At 36.3% G+C, this 15,617-nt stretch overlaps 1 protein-coding gene across 1 annotated transcript in view; it reads left to right on the top strand.

The window, feature by feature from the left end:
• The first annotated feature begins 4,468 nt into the window (after window positions 1-4,468).
• Window positions 4,469-15,617, top strand: part of AKAP6 (A-kinase anchoring protein 6) — a 673,781-nt gene continuing 662,632 nt past the window's right edge. The window contains exons 1-4 of the mRNA XM_072623292.1: window positions 4,469-4,617; window positions 7,098-7,178; window positions 9,468-9,646; window positions 11,773-11,868. The gene's annotated coding sequence lies outside the window, so the exon portion shown is untranslated. The remainder of the gene's footprint in view (window positions 4,618-7,097; window positions 7,179-9,467; window positions 9,647-11,772; window positions 11,869-15,617) is intronic.

The following is a 15,617-nucleotide window of genomic DNA, read 5'->3' on the forward strand; positions in this document are numbered from 1 at the left end:
GGCTCTTAAATTTTTTTTTGTCATGAATCCAAACTTTTTTTGTCGCAGCAGTCTGAAACCTACGTAACTTTTTTCAGAATAGTGTCTTCAAATGTATAAGATAAATCAATTGATCAGTAACTACTTATTAAGCACTTAGTACTAGGGATACAAAAAGAAGAAAAGGATAGTCCCTTCCCTCAATGAGTTTACCTTTTCTGAGAGGCTTAATGACTTTAGATGAAGGTAGCTTGGCCATCAACTTGATTTCTTTCTGAATTTCTGTTGTTTGTACTTGCTTAACTTTGGCTGGATGTAATTATACATAATAACAGAAAAAAGTTGTTGCTAACAGACTTCAACAACTGCCTCCCTGCTTTCCCTTGCAAATTCCTAGTTAATCCTGAGTTCTGACCCACATAAAATCATGAAAATATGAGTCCTGTTGAAAGAAAATAATTTCACTAACTGGGTCATCATTTGGAGATGAATTTTTGTATCTAGCACAAGCTTGGCTCGGCATCAGTACATACTTGAATAATTTTCTCTTTGTCTAGTATGAGACTTGGAATGTTAACTTCCTCGTTGTGTGAGCTATACCCTCCTGTATATATTTAAAAATATACAGTGTAGCTAAAACATTTGAGGACCCAGACTTTCCTCTTTCATTTGGCAGTTTTACTGAAGTAAAGAAAACTTAAAGCTTTGTATTAGAGAATTAGAGAATCAGCCTTCAAGTCAGGAAAACTTGGGCTCAAAGCCTACTTCAGTTACTTAACCCATTTGTTTCCCAGGTAGTTTTATACATTGCAGATGAGTGGAAGGAGTTTCTACTCTGGGAGTTCCTTAGACGAATTACCCATCAAAAATTTTGTGATAGTGTTTCAAAAAATTTTATGGACAATTTCAAAACTGAAATATATTCTAGCAGTTTGAGGTAATGGAGTATATTCTCTTTGTTAATAGTTATTAATCAGAGCAGGAAACCTGAACTGATACCAGTTTTTCAAAGGATTTTTAATTTCGGGTGTTTTTCTTTGTCATCAAATTCATAACCATCCATTCCTGCAAAAGATTTAAGAGGGCAGAGTCCTTGAAAGGTGGGGATTGGATAAAAGATTTCCCTGTAGTATATAAAGAATCAGGTTAGAATGATGGACAAGGAAATTAATTCAGCAAATATCTGCATTCAGGTCCTATCTCTGACACGTACTAGTTATTTGACCCGATGCAAATCACTTAACTTCTCAGCGGTTCAGGCAACTCTCTAAGACTACAAACTGCAGAACAGTTTCTGATCTGCATTAATAGAGGGAATTTCCTCCCAAGGAGTTCCCTACACAGGAAAATCACAGGCCTGAACAGGATGGTAATAGTTAATAATAGCTAGCATTTATATATCACTTTAAAGTTTGCAAAGTATTTTACAAATATTATCCAATTAGTTCCTCCAAACCACCCTGGGAGATAGACGCTATTATTATTCTGCATACCTTCCCTTCCCACCCCCATTTTACAGATGAGAAAACTGAGGCAGACGAGTTAGGTCCAGATTTGTCCAGAGTCACATAGCTAGTTAATTGCCTGAGGCTGAATTTGAACTCAGGTCTTTGTCAGCATGCTATCCACTGCTCCACCTACCTGCCTCAATGGGATATCTATTCGAAATAAATATTTGTAAAACAAAAAAGTGCATATAGTAAAGATTGCTTCTGATCTAGGAAGAACAGTTGGGGCTACAGGGCATCTGCTGAGATACAGCCACACACGGAGTTTCACCAACGGTCATAGAAAGAAGGTGGAAAAATCCTCCAGAACTACACTTCAGCAGGGCCAAATTATTGTTGACTTCACCATTGTTGATATGGCCCGGGAGTGATTTTTATAAAACTTTGGAAATTTGGCCTAAAACCATTGGCAGCTCGGTGTCATCTGGGACCTCTTTAAGTCTTGAGACTTATTCATTTCAAGGAAAGAAAATAAACTGTAGACTTTTTTCTTCCCTCAAGGAAAGAAAAAATAAATAGTTTTGTGTAGTTCTATGGATTTCTTCCTTAGTGAGAAAAGTTTCTGCCAGAAGATTCTTTTTTTTTTAAGCTTCCAGTTCTGATAGAATTAGGCCTTCACACATCCTTATGTTTTAACACAGAACTTCCTGCTACTTAGCTCTCATCGTGGGTGACAGAAGAAGAGTTTGCTGGAATTTGTCCTTTCACTCATCCCTATATTACCAGATGTTAACCTGATTTTGTATGGCTTTTAAAAAAAAACAACAACAAAACTCCAGTATTTTTATATCATTTCTAGATCATTTGCTTCTCAATAGAATGGAAAAGCATTTATTAAGCGCTTGTTATTCTGTTGTGTCTGACTCTTTGTGATGCCATTTGGCAAAGATATTGGAGTGATTTGCCATTTCCTTCTCCAGCCCATTTTACAAATGAGGAAACTGAGGCAAACAGAGTTAAGTAACTTGTCCACATCTAGTAAGTGACTGAGGTCAGATTTGAACTTGGGGAGATGAGTCTTCCAAACTCTGGGCCCAGTACTCTAATCATGTCATCACCTAGCTGCCCCAATTATGCTTACTATGTGTCAAGAATTGTGCTAAGCACTGAGGATATGAATAGAGAAGCAAAACAGTCTCTGCTCTCAAAGAGCTTATGTGGTAATTAAGAGTGACAAAGATACACAGGATTCCCACTGTTGGCATTTAGGGTGGAGTTGAAGATCTGAATATATTTTGTTAGTATTTAAAATCATCACAAGACATAATAACACACAGTGAAGCAAAATGAGGTCAGCAGAACCAGGAAAATAGTATACATACTACCACAATGTAAAGGGAAATAACAAAAATCACAAATGAATTTTTTGTAATTATAGAGATCAAACTTATTCTTGAAGAAGCGGGGGGGAGGATGTACCTCTCTCCCAATTCTGTAGAGGTTTAGGACAGTGAGTGTGGAATATTGAATATACTTTTAGATTTGCTGAATTGCTTTCTCTCTCTTTTTAATCTGAACTTTCTTGCTCTGGAGAAAAATGAGGGGGTAACGATATTTGGAAATAAAAATGATGTAAGAACAAAAGATCAATAAATATAGGAAAGGATGGAAAACATTTGAAGATTAGAAGAAATAAAACTTTAAGAAAGGGATACAAAACTATTAGCAACTTCGAATAGAATAACTTCTCCTTCAGAATAAATGCAATTAACCTTTGTTAAGTTCCTACTTAATATAGTCAAGGCAATTGCCATTGGTATTAGGGTTATGAAAGTGAAAGACTACACAGTCCTTGCCCTCAAGAAGCTGATAATCTAAGAAGTGGGATAAGAAATCTATGCAAATAGTGCTCGTTTACATTTGCGCAATGTTTTGGACTATGAAAAATACTTTGCGGTATGTTATTTTATTTGAGTATTGTAAAAACCCTGAAGGCTGATACTACAATTATTATTATACACATTTTATGGATTTAATTAAAATTAGTAACCTTTATTAAGCACATATATGTAAATATGTATAATTTGGAGGTGCCCCTTCCCCACTAAGGTATCACCAATTCTGGGCTTAAACGTACCAGGTTCAGTTTTGGGGGAGCTCCAAAAAAAAGAGTTGGGCTTTTCTTGATCTGTCTTTGCTTATTATTACACTTTTATGACTCATCTACCATCTCTCTCTGACTTTGCTGCCCCATTCTTCCTTGGGTGGGTTCTTCTTAGATTGCCCATCTTGAGGAATCATCTAGTTCAGTTATCCTTCTGGACTTCACCACCATGACTCAACCAATTTCTCCTTTTGCATCTGTGACTCCCTTATCCCATTGTCAAGTTCTTCATTCTCTAGACTTTGCCCATATTCCCCTGCTTTCCCTTTTCCAGATCCATTTCATGGGTTTTCTTCCTTTGTTAGAATGTAAAGGAAAGAGAATAAGCATCTACATAGAACCTACTATAGAAGGTAGCTAAGTGGCACAATGGATCGCATCATCAATCCTGGAGTCAGGAAGGCTCATCTTCCTGAATTAAAAACTGGCCTTAGACACTTACTAGCTGTGTGACCTTGGACAAGTTCCTTGTCTCAGTTTCCTCATCTGTAAAATGAACTGAAGAAGGAAATGGCAAACCACTCCTGTATCATTGTCAAGAAAACCCCAAATGGAGTCAGAAAGAGTCTATCATGACTGAACAACAAAACTCTTTGCCAGGTGCACTGTGCTAAGTATCATTACATATATGTATATATATTAGCTCATTTGACCTCCTCAGCAACCCTGCAAGGTAGAGGCTATTGTTAATCCCACTTTGCATTGAGGAAATGGAGGCAAACATACTTTATCAAGGTTAAGCAGCTAGTGTCTGAGGTCATATTCGAACCTGTCATCCTGATTCCAGACTCAGCACTTCACTACGTTATCTAGCTGTTTCATGTATGTTCCTTGAAGACAGAGACTATTTATTTTGTCTTCACAGGTATCATGAAAACAAGTGTTTAACAAATGTTTGTTGATATTCAGCCTGGAGCCTTGGGGGGAAAATGATGTAAAGTTTGGTATGACTTGTGTCTATAAGCTCCCCAGAGAAGATTATCAGGATCTGTTCTAGAAAGATACTTACTGTACAAAGTAAATCAGGTACTGAATACTTATTTTTTCATGTCTTAGAAAAAATTGCTTAAAATTTTAAAAGTCCTACAAATGTATAATGACAAATATTACATGAGACAGTAAAGTGTAACTCTTATTCTCCCAGAAGAGTGAGATTTAAAACATCAAAACGTAATATTTTCTATTTTTGCTGAAAAATCACCTTCACCTTAGCCCTGCACTGTCTAAGCAACTCCTTCAAGGTGTGTAACTTCTGTCAGGCCAGAGTGTGAATTGGGCTGATCCTTCTCTTTTTGTAGTACCTGGCATGAAGCACCAGTCACTTGCACCTATCAGTGACTTCACACCTCTCAAGTCAATGAGGTAACTGTCAAGGCTGGAATCCTGCATCTCAGCATGAATAGTCACCTGTGTTAAGGGAAAGAAACACAAAGCAGAAGAGGTAGCTGGGTCTTTGAGATCCAGTCACAGGCTCGCCTAGAGAAATACATGTTCCTGTCGCCCTGTATGAGCAGCTGCCAAAATGGAAGGGAGGAGAAGAGCCTGTCCCTCCTTTATAAGAAGTCTGTGGAACAGCTGTCCCTCTACCAAGCTACAGGGCTACTGAGACTATCAAGTGGACAGTTCTTGCTGTTCACTGACCAGTGGGTTATAATAGGAGTAGAAGGAAGCACAAAGGATACATCAGAAGTCTTTGGTTTTGAAGGTTCTTTTGCAAGTTCTGGTTGTCCACCAGAAAGGACCAGAGCTTATGCTCACACTTTAGGGCGTGTTCTAGAAATCCCTTCCCTAAAGGAGCTTATAGTCCTCTGTGGCAGAAGACAGAGACGATATACACACAATTAAGTAAATTTAAAAAATGTATTTTCTGGTGTATTTTGGGGAATGGGGCATTACCAATGGCAGGAGGGTCAAATCAGAAGCAGCCTCACGAGTGTAAGAAGTGGCACTTATCAGAGGCTTAAGAGCCTCTATGGATTCCAGGGGTCAGAATTGAAAAAAGGGAGGCTAAAAGAGGTTAATTAACTTGTCCACTGTCACATAGCCATTAAGTATGACAGGATTAAAATCAGTGTTAGAGGCTAGTTGCTCTTTAAATGTACAGGTCATTTGTAAATCTATCTGGGCCTGGTATTTATTGTTTTTTGGTTGAGGAAAGGGAACGGGAAATCTCACTTATGGTTTATTGAGTTTCCATTTCTTTTTGCTTTAAAAGTTTATTTAAAATATATACTATTTATTTTTAATAGTTTTTATAAACTGGAGTTCCAGATTTTCTACTCCTTCCTATTCTACCACCCACTGAGAAGGCAAGCAATGTGTTATCAATTATACATGTGAAATCATGTAAAACATTTTCATATTAGCCATATTTAAAAAAAAAGAAAAAAAGCAAGAAACTTCTACTTCAATTTGCTCTCAGAGTTCATCGCTTCTCTCTGGAGATGAATAGCATTTTTTTCATCCTGAGTCCTTTGGAATTGTCAGGGATCATTGAATCCATCAGAATAGCCAAGTTTTTCCACAGTTGATCACGATTACAATATCGCTATTACCGTACACAATGATCACTCAGTTCTCACTTTATTTGGCATCAGTTCATATAGATATTGCTGTGTTTTTTTTCTGAAACTTATTCTCCTGGCCATTTCTTATAGCACAATAATGTTCCATCCAATCGTATGCCACAACTTGCTCAGACATTCTCCAAGTCATGAGTATCCCCTCATTTTCCAGTTCTTTGCTACCACATAAAGAACTACCGTAAATATTGTTGTTCACATACATTCTTTTCTTTTTTCTTTGAGCTGTTTGGGATACAGACTTAGTAGTGGTATTGCTGGATCAAAGGGTATGCGCAGTTTTGTAACCCCTTGGGCATAGTCCCGAACTGTTCATTGAACTCTACCAACAGTTCATTAATGTACCCATTTTCCTTCATCCCTTCTAGCATTTGTCATTTCTGATAGGTGTGAGGTGGTACCTCAAAGTTGCTTTAATTTGCATTTTTCTAATCAATAGAGATTTAGGGCATTTTTTCATATGACTATTGATAGCTTTTATTTCTTTATCTGAAAACTGTTCGTATCCTTTGACTATTTATCAATTGGGAAATGACTGCTATTCTCATAAATTTTATTCACTTCTCAATATATTTGAGAAATGAGGCCCTTCTCAAAGAAGCTGGTGGTGAATTTTTTTTCTATTACTTCATTGTCTATGCTAACTTTTAGCAAGATTAAGACCTTGAGCGATTTGGAAAGGGATGATGCTTAACGATAATACAATGTCACATTGACATGACATTCTGAAAAAACGTCAAAAACAAGTGTTGTTAGATAGATTCCTAGTCAGAAGCAAACGTAAAGAAAACAAATCAATGAGTCAAAACATGAAAGTGATTGTAAAAAATGAAAAAGAAGTGAAGGCAATAGTGTTAGTCTTACTTTTAGTGAAAGTAGCATGAGAGAACACTTCTGATGTTGAAATTTCCAATGTTCTCATAGGAGATTCTCCTTCCAAGTAATAACCACTCCTCTTCCTCTTCCCTCTTGTCTCCCTCACACCATCCATGACTCGTCTCAAAGGTAAAGTGAAGGTCAATTTATTTTATTTTCAGTTTGTGTTGTGTACTAATCATTGCTGTTGTATTTTAGGTGCATTAGGGACAAAAGGTTATTTACAATTATAAATAATTATTTTCTTTTTTAAAAAATTATTTTCATATGAATATTTTTGAGTGTGTGGCACGGATTATCTGACTTTACATTATTTCTTATGGGAAAATTTTGCTTTGTAATAAGAACAAATTTCATGACAAACAGAATCCCAGAACAAATTAAATTTGTAAACCAAGATTCCACTGTCGTTTATTTTGTTCTTTTTTGCTCTTAGTTTTATTTATGAAGTTCTTTTCTCAATTTTTGGATATTTTCTATATTCAGAATTTCTGGATATTTTGCTTCTGAGTTATTAATTAGTGCATTTTTAGGTTTTTTTTGTTACATTCTTAATTCATTGATTTCTTCTCTTTTTTTTTTTTGATGCGATGAGTTTAGAGACTTCTTTGGTCCCATCGTTATCTCATTGTTATTTTTTTCTTTAACATAGTATTATTTCTATTGTTTAGTTCTTTGTTGTATTTATTCTTTAGGATATTATTTACTTTCTATTTACCTTTAAATCCTTTTTAAAAATTTTCCCTATCAATTTAACATTTTTATTATTTGTAAAGAATATATTTAATATTTCAGCCTTTTTCTCATTGTTTACAAGATTTGTATACCCTAATATCTAGTTAATTTCCATAAAGTGACATTCAAAACTTTAAAAACATATACCTTTTAGTAATCACCAAAGATCTATTACATAAAATTTTTCTCGTATTAAGATCCTTAACATCTTTCTTGATTATCGTTTTGTTACATTTGTCTAGATCTCAAAGAGACCACACTGAGATCCCTAATAATTATTTTCTGCTGTATACCAGTGTACTTTTATGTATTTGAATGCTATGTTATTCATTACATATAAATTTAATATTGATATTATTTCATTAGCAGTAGTATTTTTAAGCATCATGTAGTGTCTCTTTTTACCTCTATTACCCATATCTATTTTTCCTGTTGACTTTTCTGAAGTCATGATACCCACTCCTGTTTTGCATTCAGCTGAGGCATAGTATATTAAAGTAATGTCTTCTGTTTATTTGAACTGTTTCTTCATATTTAAGTATTGCTTTCTGACCCATTTGCCACCTTGTTTTATTTTTATGAGAAAGTTCATCACATTCGTATTTGAGGTTTATAAATGTTAGGTTTGTTTTTTTCCATCATCTTCTATTATAATGTTTCCTTACTTTGCTCATCTTTCTACTCTTTCAAGGAAAAAAAAAAAGTGGGTGTGGGGGAAAGGAATGAAATTTTTGTTTAGTTGTGTCTGCCTCTTCATGGCTCCATTTGGGGTTTTCTTGGCAAAAATAATAAAGTGTTTTGCCATTTTCTTCTTCAGCTCATTTTACAGATGAGGAAACTTAGACAAACAAGGTTAAGTGAGTTGTCCAAGGTCACATAGCTAGTAACTGTCTGAAATCGATTTGAATTTGGGAAGATGAGTCTTCCCAACTCCTACTCACTGTGCCACCTAGATTTCATTCAGAGGAATGAAATTAGTACTAGTTATCTATGCCTGGAATCATCTGATCCTGATCTTGTCTTCTCCCAGATCCCAAATCTCTCTCCTTTTTTGTAATCAGCTCTCTCTGTAGATGGTTTGTTTTGCTTATTACTTTTCATCTTCCAAGTCTTTCACCTTCTTTAACCACTTCCCTTCCCCATATCCCTGTTAGTGAATTGTATTTTATACCACACTCTTTCCCATTAACTTTCCCATTGCCTAGTTCTAATAGAATGAGGTTCATTAGACTCCTATGCCCTCCAACCTCACCTCCAAGCTTGACTAACTGTGGCATCCTAATTGTGACAAGAAGTTTTTCTCTCCTTCCCATTTCTTTCCTAGTGCATTTCTTTATTTCTTTCATCTTGTCTCATTTTATTCTTTCTCTCAACCTTCATCTCTCCCTCTGCCCCATCCGAGACTTTGAGTTTGTCTTTCTCTATTTCTTCATTGACCATTATGCTTGAGATTCTGACAGGAAGAGTATTTTTTCCACCTCTGAAGATGTAAAAATTTATTCATTATTGAACTCTTTAATGATGCGCACACTTATTTATCTTTCTGAGTTTATTTTATTTCTTCCATTTGTATTTTAAAGATTTTACCTAGTTCTATTTTTTTTTTTCAACAAGAATGTTTGGAAGCCATTAATTATATTAAAATATGTTTGATTTTATTTAATTTTTAACTTTCATTTTCAGTTCCTTTCCTCCACTTCTCCCTCACCCATGGAGAAGGCAAGAAATATGATATCTATTATACATATGAAGTCATGAAAAAATTTCCATATTAACCATATTGTACAAAAAAAGAAGCAAGAAAATAAAGAGAAAAAAATGCTTCAATCTATACACAGAATCCATCAATTTTCTATCTGGAGGTAGGTAACATTTTTCTTTTTCTTCTCCCCCCCCAAATTTATTAATTTATTTGTGTTCAGTTTTCAACAATCACTTCCATAAGTTCCAAATTTTCTCCCCCTTCTTCCCCAAGATGGCATGCAATCTTATATGGGTTCTACACATTAGTCATGTTGCATAGAAGAATTAAAATGAATGGGAGAAACCATGAGAAAAATAAAGCATAACAAAAGAGAAAATAGCCTGCTTCATTCTGTGTTCCAGCTCCATAGTTCTTTCACTGAATGTGGATGGCATTTTGCATCATGAGTCCTTTGGAAATGTTTTAGATCCTTGCATTGCTATGAAAGGCTAAGTCTATCAAAAACCATCCTTGCACACTGTAGCTGTTGCTGTGTATAATGTTCTCCTGGTTGTGCTCCTTTCACTCAGCATCAGTTCATATAAGTCTTTCCAGGTTTTTCTAAAGTCCACCTGTTTGCCATTTCTTGTAGCACAATAGTATTCCATTGCAATCATATATCACAACTTGTTCAGCCATTCGCCAATTGATGGATATCCCCTCAATTTCCAGTTCTTGGCCACCACAAAGGAGCTGCTATAAATGTTTTTGTACATGTGGGTCCTTTTCTCATTTCTAGGATTTCTTTGGGATACAGCCCTAGAAGTAGTATTGCTGGGTCAAAGGATATGTACATTTTTGTAGTCTTTTGGGCATAGTTCCAAAGTACTCTCCAGAATGGTTGGATCAGCTCACAGCTCCACCAACAATGAATTAGTGTTCCAACTCTCCCACATCTTCTCCAACATTTATCATTTTCCTGTTTTTCATGTTAGCAAATCTGATAGATGTGATGTGGTACTTCAGAGTTGTTTTGATTGGCATCTCTCTAAGTGATAGTGATTTAGAGCATTTTTTCATATGATAAAGATAGCTTGAGTTTTTTCCTCTGAAAACTGTCTGTTCGTTTTCTTTGGGGAATGGCTTGTATTCTTATAAATTTGACTCAGTTCTCTATATATTTTAGAAATGGGGCCTTTATCACAGACACTAGTTGTAAAAATTCTTTCCCAGTTTTCTGCTTCCCTTCCAATCTTGGTTTCATTGGTTTTGTTTGTGCAAAACCTTTTCAATTTGATGTAATCAAAGTTATCCATTTTGCATTTCATAATGTTCTCTCTCTCTTGTTTGGTCATAAATTCCTCCATTCTCCACAAATCTGACAAATATACTATTCCTTGCTCCCATAGTTTGTTTATAGTGTCAGTCTTTCTACCTAGATCGTGTACCCATTTGGACTTAATTGGTCTAGGCCCAATTTCTACCACATTATTTTGCAGTTTTTCCATCAGTTTTTATCAAACGGTGAATTTTATCCCAGAAGCTGGGTTCCTTGGATTTATCAAATATCTATAATCATTGAATATAGTGTCTTTTATGCACCTAACCTATTCCACTGAATAGGTTATTTCTTAGCCAGTACCAAGTGGTTTTGATGATTGCTGCTTTATAATACAATTTAAGATCCGGTATGGCAAGGCCACCTTCCCTAGTGTTTCTTTTAATTAATTCCCTTGACATTCTGGACCATTTGTTTTTCTAGATGAATTTTGATATTATTTTTTCTAGCTTTATAAAATAATTTTTTGGTAGTTTGGGATGGCACTGAATAAGTAAATTAATTTAAGTAGAATTGTCATTTGTATTGTATTATTCTATCTAGGATCACAGTGTCATAAGGTCATAGCTTTAGAGTTAGTAAGGATCTTAGAGATCCTCTATTCCAGCACCCTCATTTGATCCATAAGGATACCAATATTCAAGAGATTTGCTGAAAGCTATACATCTTGTAAGCAGGGGAAGAGTGGGGGAGGCTGGATTTGAACCCATGTTGTCTGATCCAGTGCTATCTGCACTGTATCTATATTCACTCAGGTTGAAATATGCTATGCATTCTGTTTCATCGTACTTTTTTGAAGAACTCAATGATTTTTAAACTGTGTTTTCTATTTTCCAGGTCAGTTTCTTTTGAAAAGAGATACTGCATATTTTCTTCCTGTTTTGTGGTCTTTTGCTCTCTTCTTCCCCAGTTTTCTGGGTATTTTACTGAGCTTTTAAGTTTTATTTCCTCATTCTGCTTTTCAGAGATTCCACTACTTCTGGTAAGATTGTCCAGTTTCTCTTCTAAGCTGCTGATTATCATTCCAAGTTCTTCAACAGCATTCGTTCCATTACTTTTAGGTAACTTTTTTTCATTTTTTTTAGGTTTTGTATTCAATGCCAACATCCCATGCCATCCCTTTTCTCTATCTGGGGTTGCACCATATCACTATAGAACTGTTCTCATCTTCAGAAATTTTGTCCTTAACCTACAATATTTCTTTATTTCATTTTCTTGCTCTTGCTTATTTTGTCAGTTTCTTCACTTGGTAAAGGTCCTACCTCTCTTCCTTCCCCATTACTTGTTCTTCTGAATTGCTGCAGTTGCTTTCATGTTATTGGTTCCTAGGGTAAAAATGTACATCTGTTTTGAGTCACCTAGGAATCTCTGTCTTTAGCCTGGAATAGGGAAGTCAGAAAACCCAACTGATTGGAGTTTCTGGGCCTTTCTTTTTTTGTGACAGTCATAAATGAGGTGAAAGTTGAGCTATGATAAAATAGCCTTTGGACCCTTCCCTTGAGATATTGTCTTATATGGCTCAGGCATTGAACAGGAGAAAAGTATTCTATGGTTCTTTCTCCTGTTGTAAAGTCATCAAATTGAATGACAGCCAAGGTGGACAAAAATGGCGTTTAGGCCTTTCCCCTTGCAGTCTTGTTCAGTCAGTGAGTCATGCATAAGTGACCTTTAAGCTTTTTCTTGAGTTGGACAAAAATGTTTTCCCATTGACTCTTGTTAAGTCACAAATGATAAAGTTGAGTCCTTCCCTCTTGGCACTGACCCATGAAGGGACCAGTTGGGTGTGGTTTGTCCTTCATTCTCAGAGAGGACCATGATATCAGGAAGTTGATGGCATGACTTGAAAGTGAATTGAATTAAAGTGAGGGAGGGCTGTGCAAAGTCACTAGCCTCATTTTCTCCTCCAGTGGTCAGATATAGATCAGGACAACTGCAGACGGTCCAGGATCCAGTAGAAGACCCTGGCCCTTTTTAAGTTAGGCTCTTTTGGAGTTCTCACTTTGATTGAGGCAATGGCCCATTCAGTTGTTAGGGCTATTTAAGAAGTGAGCCAAGGGATGGCCTCTTTAGTTAAAAAAAATCAAACTGGAAGGAGGAGACCCTCAGAGTTGTTTCTGGCCAAAAGAAAAGCAATGACTGTTTATATTCACTTTGAGCTGTCAGGGCCCCAAAAGTAACCATTCAGTGTTGCTTGAGCAGGGATTCATTGCTGGCCAAAAATAGGATGGTCCTTTGTCATTAACCTTATGCCAATCCTATTGGGAATACCCTATGGGAATTTTTTGGTTACGTCTTTCATCCATTGATCTTTTGCTTCATTTGATGCAGTTTCTTATAGCTTTCAAAGTGATTTTTACTGCAAGTGATTCTTAGGCCTTGGCCATTCATAGATTTTAGTGGGCTTATACATTTTTATTTTAATTGATTTCCTTTGGAAAGTGTTCCTCATCTATTGTTCTATTTTTTAAAATCTAGCTGCTGCTTTGAGGGGAAGATAGCTCTCTGAAGCCAATCTGGTGACCTACATTCTTGAGTTATCTTTGCATCTCTGTGCATCCCCATCATTTTCTGTCCATCTCCTAGAGAAATATGAAGATGTACTCCAATGAAGACTAGCGTTGAGAAGAGCCACATCCTGTTCTATTCTAAGTTCCCATCCACTCTCATGAGGAAAACATACTGGAGATAGTTTTTTAAATAAGACATTGTAAAAGTGAACAGACTATATATATGTCAAGGATTCAATCAACAACTCAACTCTTATTTGATGTCAAAGACAATGAAAGCACAAAAGATCTCAAATGGTACCTGCCCATTTTGCTATCTCAAAGGGCTCATTACCATCTTTGCTTCTTTCTTTCTATGTTGATCTGGACAGACGTTCAACTTTTATGTTTACAAAACCAAAGTCCGGTCTTCTTGGCTATTGTAGTCGGATCATCACTCTCTATGTTTGGCAGCCTCTCACCAGAGACAAGATAAAATTAGTCTGTACTTTCCTCACTCCTTCATTCCAGGAAATTCAGAACCAGCTGAAAAACTGTTAGAAGAATGGATTATTAAGGATGACCTTAATGCCCTTTTTCTTTCACTGGCCACAAAGTCAAGGAGGCAAAGCTTTTAGTGATGTCTACAAATCCAGGTTTGTGAGTTCTTAGCACATTTCTCTTTATAAACATATCCTTACTGTCTTTAGAATTCCAAGTTGTTATATGAAGTTCCATTTCAGTAAATGTATTTATTCTTTATAATGCAGCTATTTTTGTGTAGATGGTGATGATGGTCTACAGCAAAGGTGTCAAATACATGACCACTAGTGGCATATCATGGCTCACAACACTTTGAGTGTAGCCAGAACCAGATTAAAATCTAAATAGGAAATATTTACCAAAGTAATTAAAAAATAGAATAGAACATGGCTAATGTTAATATGTGATCTTCTAAGTCAATATGAGACCACAGGGATCCTTAGATATGGCTTAGTGGTCCTTTATTTCTATTTGAGTTTGATCTCATTGGTCTGTTGAAAAGGTATTTTGTTGATCTTTGTTCATTATAATGAATCTTTAGTAAGCAATTTTGTTGTTCAGTTGTTTTTAGTCATGTCCAGCTCTTCATGACCCCATTTGGGGTTTTCTTGGCAAAGATACAGGAATGGTTTGCCATTTCCTTCTCTAGTTCATTTTACAGATGAGGTAACCAAGACAAGGAGGGCTGAATGATTCATCCAGGGTCACACAGCTAGTAAGTTGTCTCAGGCCAGATTTGAACTCAGGAAAGTCTTCCTGATACCAGGTCTAGCATTCTTATCCACTGTGCCATCCAGTTGCCCTTTATGAAGATTAACAGGGAGTATATGCTTTCTTTGGTCCCTGTCTATGTAGCATTTATTCACCTCAATCACATAACTCAGTTGTATTTGATTCCCATGATTTCAAAAATATAGGGAATTCCCACTGGGAAAACTCTTCCACTGATACAGATTGGTGACTCATTTTAAATTTATAATCACAAGGCCATAGGATTTTAGTCCTGGAGCTAGCAGGGATCTTTGAGGATGCCTCATCCCACTCTCATTCTTACAGATGAGGAACTGAAGCTACGTGGGTAACAAGTAATGGAGTAAAGGTTAGACTCCAGATCCTCTGACTCCAAATCAAGGAGTTTTTCAACTTTTCCTGGAAGGCACTCTGCCTGGGGGTCAAAGAAGTTTATTGTCAGAGACTGGACTTGCACTTAGGTCTTACTTACTTGAAAGCCACCATCTGCTCAGTCCCCTTTTCTCTGTGCCACAAAGTAGAAATCAGATTTTCATCTTCTGCCGCTGCCCTTCATTAGCCACCCACAAGAACCAAAGTTCTAGTAGTTCAGCACAGCAAAGTGGTTAGTGGGGTATTGAGTTCCTCTTGCCTTTTTTCTAAACTACACGGTAAGGAGTTTTGCTTGTTAATTCACTGCAGGAAAGAGGGAGTTTAGCTCTGTTTCTTTTCTAGTCTCTGTAGACTGGGAATATAATTTCTAGCAACATATTTAAGACAAAATTCCATTATCATTAAACATTTTGGAAGTCTCAGAGTTCATTATCATAGTCCTTCCTTATATAGAAAATGTAACACCTAATAAGGTAAACTCAAGAAATATTTTTGTCTTTCAGTACATGGATTTGCTTTGTCTCCTCCATGAGACTGTGAACTCCTTGAGGGCAGGGATTGTCTTTTGCCTCCTTGTCACAAGGAGGTACTTAGTACGTATTTGTTGACTGACTTCAGCTGTTCTTTAGTTCCATCCAATGAATCCAAAGCACTAACAA

This window comes from Notamacropus eugenii, chromosome 7 (assembly GCF_028372415.1).
Source record: "Notamacropus eugenii isolate mMacEug1 chromosome 7, mMacEug1.pri_v2, whole genome shotgun sequence".
NCBI classification, from domain to species: Eukaryota; Metazoa; Chordata; class Mammalia; order Diprotodontia; family Macropodidae; genus Notamacropus; species Notamacropus eugenii.